Below are 7,940 nucleotides of genomic sequence, written 5' to 3' on the forward strand. Positions count from 1 at the left end.
GTTCTCAAAACACACGGGCTCCAGTGGAGGGGCTGAGGACAGCTCTCTAGGTTTGCCTCAGGACCCAGCTACACCCCAGATGTGCTGCTGGGTGAACCAGGCTTTCTCCTCTGTAGGCTAGGGGCCATCAGGAGATCATGACAATTGTCAGTCATTCCCACTGCCCACGGCCCACCATCTTTTGCCCAGATTATGCTGGCATCCCGACTTTTTTTTTTTTTTTAATGGAATCTTACTCTGTCTCCCGGGCTAGAGTGCAGTGGCATGATCTTGGCTCACTGCAACCTGCGCCTCCTGGGTTTAAGCCATTCTCCTACCTCAGCCTCCCAAGTAGCTGGGATTACAGGTGCATGCCACAGCACCCAGCTAATTTTTATATTTTTAATAGAGACTAGGTTTTGCCATATTGGCTAGGCTGGTCTCGAACTCCTGACCTCAGGTGATTGGCCCACCTTGGCCTCCCGAAGTGCTGGGATTACAGGCGTGAGCCACCTCTCCGCCCGCATCCCGACTTTCAAATAATGCCTTTGGGTATGTATGGCCAAGTTGCCCACTATCTTCCACCTGAGATGAAGCAGCCTGAGGCCTACCCTGAAGACTGCCAGGGCTGGGAGCAGGCTGGGATAACACCATCACTGTCAGGAAGGGATTCATTCATCTCCAGATCCACTATGCCCAGGGCATTGGCACCGAGAGGATCATGTTCCTCCACCACCCCTTCCTGACCCTCCGTGCTGCCCCCCACCTTCTTCCCTATCTCCCGTCTGGGTGGTGGGGGGCAGGTACCACCACCCCCAGTGACCGAGGCCAGCTCCCATGGCCATGGCCTTATGGAGCCACCACCCTGGCCCAGGCTGGCTTCCTTCCCCAACCTCTAAGAGTCCCCTCAGGGCAGAGTGTCAGGGATCAAGCCCCCCCAAGTCTGGGCACTTGCCAGGCTGCGCACAGAACTGCAGGTCAATCATTAACTTCAGGACCCAGTCCGGGAAATGAAAAGCCACTCAAACTCCGTCCCAGTGGTAGGTTTCTCCTGCCCTGCATCTCCCCAGAGTCACGGGGCCCCCCAGCCCCAGCCGCAGACACATAAGATCATTCGTTCCTGTGTGTGGGTGACATCAGGCAGGGCTTTGACACTGGCCAACTTTCAGCTGGGCAGGAAGACTGGGGTTGGCTTCCCAGCCCCTCCATCATTCTGGGTGACCTTGAACAAGTCACTCAGGCTCTTGGAACCAGTTTCCTCTTTGCTAAAATGAGTGTAAAGGTAACTGTCCAGAGGGAGGTTGTGAGCGGGGAAGGGAAGAAATGGAGGTGAAAGTATCTGTGAGCTTTCTGCTAACCCCTGAGCATCTTCATCTATGCGGTCCGGGCACAGGCTTGTTGTCTGTCTGGTCTCAGGGAGGCCATCCTTCCCTCTCCTCCACTCCTGAGGGGCAGATGTCATGGGAGGCGCGAGTGCACCAGCAAGGTCCTCACTCCACCACCTGCTGACCTGCGGCTGCCCTCCCAGAGCTGTTGGGTTGTTGGTCATTGGGAAATGGTGAACTCATTCTTGGAAGCTGACAACAGCTTCCTCTGTTAAAATGAAAATCTGTTCTAGACTTCTTATGAGACCTCAGTTGAACTGGTGTCTTCATCTCTCAAGGGTTGGGATGGACAAATTGAATGGTCTCAAATTTTCTTTTAAAAAGCTATGGAATCTTTAAACGAATTTATTGAATGCAGCTGCTCCAGTGGAAAAGGGAGAAAGGCATTTGCAGAACTACCTGGCATCAGTGGTGGGCCTAGCAAGGCTTCAAGGAGTGGTGGCACCTGAACAGCCCTTAATGATGGCTGGGATTTGGCCAGGGGAGACGTAGAAGGGGCATTCTGGGTGGAGGGACATACTTGGCCAAAAGCATGGGAGCAAGAGGGCAGGTCTGTGGGGAGGGGACTCTGAGAGCCTGTGCGGAGGGAGATGTGGCTGGGGTGGGGGCTGGGCTGCAGCCAGGTTTAGTGGGTCCAACTCACCAAGCTGGAGAGGCCAGGGGTGGGGTGAGTCCTGGAGACATGGGGGTCTCCACCATCCAGGCATGTCCAGTCTAATGAAGGAGACAGATCTGCATCCACACAGGATGCTCAGGGGTCTAAACGGTCTGAGGCAAAGCACAGGGCGCTGAGCCCCATTTGGCTGGGGAGACCTGGACCAACTGGCGGTCAGGGAAGGCTTCCTGGGGAATCTGTGTGTGCCTGTGCTGCCTCCTAAAGTGGGTGTCTGAACCAGAGGCTGTGTACACTCAAAGGGAGGTTCTAAGCAGAGAAATGCGGTGCCCTGGCCTGTCCTCCCCATCCCAGCTGGGCCTCCATGTGCAGCCAGGCTCCCTCTACTCACTGCCTCCAGCCTCACCCCTCCCAGTTCATTCTTGAAGCCCCTAGAATTACCTCTCTTAACTCCAGATGAGACCAGGCCCCACCCTGCTCCACCCTCCAGGTTCCCCACTGCTCCCAGGGTCAAGTCTGGGCCCTCCAGGCTCCCCATTGCCCCCAGGGTCAAGTCCAGGCTTCCCACAGGAGGAAGGGAAACTGAGGCCTGCAGGATCTGAGCCCTGCGAGCCCAGCTTCCAAAAGGCAAAGAAAGGTGAGGCCAGGGGTATGGGGGCCTAGCTGCCTCTTCCGGATGGGGCAGGCGGAACTTCCCGAGATAAGGGCAGCCCACAATGGGGGGCTGTGTGGTGCGGCCCATCTCCCGGCCACAGGAAATGAGTGGCCTCCGCACCATTAATCTGCCACTGCCCGCGGCATCCTCTGGAAGGGCGACTCAGGTTGGGGGGGGTGACGTTCCTGTGCACCCCACCTGCCGTATCAGCCGGAGGGACTGGCCCTGCCACTCCAGGCCTTCCTTCCAGGATCATACATACAAGAGGAGGCTGCCTGGAGGGGCGGGGGTGGGGCCAGGCAACCTGGGCATGGGTACTACTAGTTCCTGGGTCTGCTGCCTGACTGAGCCCCAACCCGCTGTGGAACCCGGGCAAATGCCTCACCCTTTCTGGCCCCCTGGCCCCTCATGGGTCCCCAGGCTCCTTCCTTCTTGGCTGTTCTGGGAGCCTGAGGATAGCACATGCCTGTAATTCTTGTCTTTCTGCCCCTCTCATCACAAGGGCCCCCGGATACATGCTTTACCCAAATATGGGGGCTCTGATGGGATTTTAGGCGTCAAGTGAGGCTGCCAGGAAGAGGTTTGGGGCTTTGTCAGTTATCTGTGCAGTGCAGCTGAGGTCAGTGGGGAGAATGCACAGCCCTGCACCATTCTGGGCCTGAGTTTCCACTTTGCACTGGGAGGGGTGGGACCCAATGACCCTGTGCGGGGTGGGCTGCTATGGTCAATGATAAGAGACATGACACCTTGGAATTCTCACAGTCCCTGAGTTCCACCTTAGCTACAGACCAGCTGTGTGAGTCTAGGCAGACCCCTTCTTGCCTTGGGCCTTGGTCTTCCTGTCTGTAAAATAGGGTCCCTCCCCAGCCAGCTCAGAGGAATTCTGTGACAATGGGTGGAGATGGGGCCCTGTCTGCTACACAGGGAGCAGTTGCTGCCTCTGAAGTGACTGAGCTGGGGATCCACTCTGAGGGGCCAGGCTACAGGCCAGGGAGTGCAGCTCTCCTGCCCCTCCCCTCACCATTTCCCACCTGTTGTGCACCCAACTCTTGGATGACCAGTCTGAGGCTGGCTTTAGTTGGGAAAGAGGTCAAGCTTCCCCAACCCAGGTGACATTCAAAACAAAGGACAGGACCTGGGGAGCCCCTTAGATACTAGGGCCAGCTTACTCATTGTTCAGATGGGGAAACTGAGGAAACAGGTGGAGAGTCTCCCAAAACCACACGGGCTGCGAGTGGCAGAGAAAAGCCTGCACCACAGACCTCCTGCTTCCCACACCTTCCCTGCAGCTCTGGAATATTAGGGCTGGAGGGGCCTGTGGGGCTCAGGAAACTGAGTTCAGAAAATAGAAGGAATTGCCCAGGGCCACCTGACTTGAAAGAGTTGAAGCAGCACTTCCCCCTCTGCCCATCCCAGAGGTGGCTCTACCTCCTGGTCTCTGATAGGCTGAGTGGCAGTGCCAGGGGAGAGCTTTCTCCTAAGCAGAGATACGGATTCTCTTGGCATGAGGGAGTGAGCCCCCATCCCACGAGAGCTTCGAAATGGGAATGGCAGCATTCCATGCAGGCCTGCAGAGACCTGCGTGTGCATCTCAGTCTGTCTCCAGCTTCAAACCCTGTCCACTCTAGAGCAGCTGTGCCACGGGCAGCTGATGCAGGTGGACAGAGCCCAGGAGAGTGGACCTGGCAGGAGAGAGGGCTAAGGGGCATCAGCACTTGGTTGCTGGCCACGTGAGGGCGAATGACACGGAGCAGGCAGAGTAAGAACAGCCAGGAGTCGAGGGAGGAGTAGGGACCCTACCACTTCTGAGCAGAAGAGGGGGATCCAGTGACCCGAGAGGCAGGAGGGAGCCAGAAGAACGGGTGTCTGGAGAGGCACGGCAGTCGGGCATCAGGGTGCATGAGGGAGGGAGGGCTGGTGAGCCAGGCCTGAGGCTAGGGCAGAGGTGAGGCCAGGGGGAAAGGGGAAACGGATGGAAGGGGAGCACAGTGAATGTGTTTCCATGGAAATGGCTGGGAGTGAGGACAAAGAGGGGAGGTGTCAGGGTGGGGGGTGGGGACTGCCGGGTAGAGAGGGGCCTGAGAGGGAAGAGGTGCCCAGGGATGGGGTGTTGGAAGTCTCTTCTGTGGGACAGGGCAAGAAGAGGACAGAGCTAGAATGAGAACAGCTGCAGGTGTGTGTAGGGGAGTGACACAGGACATTAGCGCCTGCTCCCTGTTTAGCAAAGAGGGTACTGTCTGATAAGAGTGGTGAGCCGTGAGGGCCAAAGGTTTGCAGCTGGGGGGAGAGGGAGGGGGCTGACCGGAGGACTTAGAAAATGTTACCCTGCAGACCAAACACAAGTGGGCTGACAGCGCCCATCATTGCTAACACTTAGCGGTTGTAGGACCTCTGGTAGCCCGCCTCGAGTCCTAGCTGTTGCCCATCACACTCTCCTCCTGTACAGTGGCTGCTCATGTTTATAGAGCTCTTACCACATGCCAGCAGCACCCAGCCTTTCATGAGTGTGAACTTGTTCAGGCCTCCTATAGCAACTCTATGAGGCAGGTGCAATTACACACGCGTGTGAGCTTGCGGGCACACACACAGATACACAGACACAGGGGGTTCCCATCCAGCCTGGGAAAGGAACAGGGCAGGGGAAGGTGGGAGCAGTCCCTGACTGAGAAATCCCTCCAGTTCTCCAGCTTCCACCATTCTTCCCCTCCCCACCCCCATTCTCCCATCTGTGTCTCTCTCAGGTGAAGATTATTTGATGGTTTTCAGACTCTCCTCCCTTGCTCCCCAAAGCCCCGACTTATCCACTGTGAGAGTTGGGAGGACTGAGAAACCAAAGTCCCAGGCCCATATGATGGAAGGTTCCAGGCCCTCACCCCACCCCACCGCAAGCTATCTTGGGTCACCCCCTCCCCGACATGTCACCTGCAGCCCGAGCCTTCCTGGGTGGGTGTGGCCAGCTGAAGCAGAGTGAGATCTTCCAGTATTTGACTTGGTGGCTTGAGAGCCCTGGCAGATGCCACGTTCATCCCTGGGCAGTGCCTGACCAGGAGAAAGGAGGCTTCTGCAGCACTGCTTTCTCCCATGGGGCCCTGGCTCATCATGGAGGCCCTTCCTCCCCTTCTTGGACCCCAGAGATCACTGGCTGCCTCTCTTCCTACCCTGGGGCCACCCAACTGTGCAGACCAGAACCCGCTTCAGTGCCACCCCTACCCCCACTGGGCTGCACTGATTCTATCACATTTTCAAAATTTTCCTGGCCTCCATCCAGATCCAGTCCCTGCCCACCCATCCAGCCATTCACCATCTACTCAGCTGCTGTGGTCTTAATGTGTCCCATGAATTCACATGTTGAAACCTAATCCCAGTGTGATGGTATTTGAAGGTGGGGCCTCTGGAAAGTGATTGGGTCATGAGGGTGGAGACCTCATGACGGGATTAGCACCCTCATAAAAGAGATCTCAGGGAGACCCCTCATCCCTTATGCCATGTGAGGACACAGCACAAAGGTGGCAGTCCCTGAACCAGATAGTGGGTCCTCACCAGACACCAACTCTGTCAGCACCTTGATCTTGGACTTCTCAGCCTCCAGAACCATGAGCAATACCTTTCTGTTGTTTATAAGCCACCAAGTCTATAGTATTCTGCTATAGCAGCCCGAAGGGACGAAGACATCATCATATTGTCCTTTATAAGACCCAGCAAGGGTCTTTATAAGGTCCCCTTTATAAGAGGGGACCTTACCAGATGCCAAAATAAGTGGCATAGATGGAAAACTTCTGCCCTGTTCCCCTCCCAGAGCTGTGGTGAGGTTCAAATGAGCTAATGGTCATGAACATTCTGTGTAAACTGCTGGGATCTCTAATATTACTCATTTCTAGAGCACGAGAGCACTGTGAGGTGAGTAGCATGAAGGCTTGGCACCATGGGAATGGAAGGATTTCCTCTGGCTGAAGCCCAGAGGGGAGGAGGAGAAGGAGTTGGGGCGAGGCTGGAAGTGAAGACAGGGCCAGGTGTGAGGGCGTTGGGGGCCTGGATTAATGACCTTCAACTGTGTTCTAAGGGTGATGGGGAGCAAAGAGAGGATCTCCAGTGGGGAGTTCAGGTGGTGTGGACAGCCCATAGCCTCTCCATCAGGAATACAGAGACCTTCAAAGAAGAAGAGACCACTGGAAGTGTGGATGGCTGAGCCCCACCAGCAGGAGGAGAGGGAGCTCTGGTGCCCCTCAGAGTTGGAGACTGGAGCCATAGACAGGAGCTAAGCTGGAGAATTCTGGAAGGCACATAAACCTAGGCATGGTCCTTCTGCCTGCCCAGGCCCCACAGGCCCTCTTGACACAAGAGAGGATTCTGGGTTGGTCCTGAGAAGGAAAAAAGGGGTGCTGGGGAGAAGGTGCCTCCTGCCCAGCATGTCTAGGGAAGCCTCACATTAGAATGGGACTCAGCTGGGAGGGGAGAGCAGAGAAGGCTGGGCAGGGCCCAGTTGTGCAGGGTGTTTACTGCACAAGGGCACTGGTTGAGGGGGTGAGGGGTTGAAATCCTGGCAGGGGGCTGAGACTGCCCAGGCGGGGCACCTTTTTCTAACTTTCACAAAGGCACCACAGAAGCTTGATGGGCCCTGTAGCCATGGGAGAGCAAAAGGGGCCCCAAAACAGATTCAGGCACTGAGAAGGCAGGAGCCTAGTAGGGCCCAGCACAATCTCTCTGTCTCTTGCTCCCTCAAAACACAACCCGATTTTCCTCTGGGTGAGGAGAGGAGCTGACCCTTCACCGAGCTCCCTAAGGACCCAGCCTGCGAAGATGGTGCCATGCTAGAGGCCCTGGCCAATTTGGGCACTGGGAGGCCCTGTAGCAGAGCCATGTGGCTTGGCCAAGAGAGGGGAGGTCTGGCATGGCTGGCCCCCAAGCTCTGCTGCTGCTCTGCCAGGCGCTGTTCGGCAGTCCCCCAGGTGACCTGTTTGAAACAAGGTGGTGGCCACACTGGCGGGTGACTACAGGAGGCAGCAAGGAGTGGGGAAGGGGCCAGGCCTTGCTCGGCTCCGTGTGTGGCAGGTGGTGGCACATCACTGTCCTCGTCTGCAGCTCAGTGTCCTCCACACAGGGATCTGCTCCCAGAGTCTGGGGATATCTCCCGGCCCCCTGGTGCCTGGTGGCTGCTGTCAGTAGGGGCAGACATGTTCATGCCCTACACAGGAAAGCCAGTGGGGGGTGGGAAGCCCAGGTGAGACCTGAAGCTGGAGCAAGAAGGGGTTCGGGAGGTAAGGACCCATCACCCCAAGTGGGGATGCTTTGTCCTCCTCCTCCCATGACT

The 7,940-nt window shown here is 56.7% G+C and overlaps 1 long non-coding RNA gene across 3 annotated transcripts in view; it reads right to left on the reverse strand.

The window, feature by feature from the left end:
• Window positions 1-4,590, reverse strand: part of LOC108527395 (uncharacterized) — a 15,070-nt gene extending 10,480 nt beyond the window's left edge. For all 3 annotated transcript variants that reach the window (XR_001884796.1, XR_001884798.1, XR_001884797.1), the window contains exon 1: window positions 4,433-4,590. This is a non-coding gene — a long non-coding RNA (uncharacterized LOC108527395). The remainder of the gene's footprint in view (window positions 1-4,432) is intronic.
• Between the last annotated feature and the right edge of the window lie 3,350 nt (window positions 4,591-7,940).

The sequence above is a fragment of the Rhinopithecus bieti genome, unplaced genomic scaffold (assembly GCF_001698545.2).
Source record: "Rhinopithecus bieti isolate Rb0 unplaced genomic scaffold, ASM169854v2 scaffold_2574, whole genome shotgun sequence".
Lineage (NCBI taxonomy): Eukaryota > Metazoa > Chordata > Mammalia > Primates > Cercopithecidae > Rhinopithecus > Rhinopithecus bieti.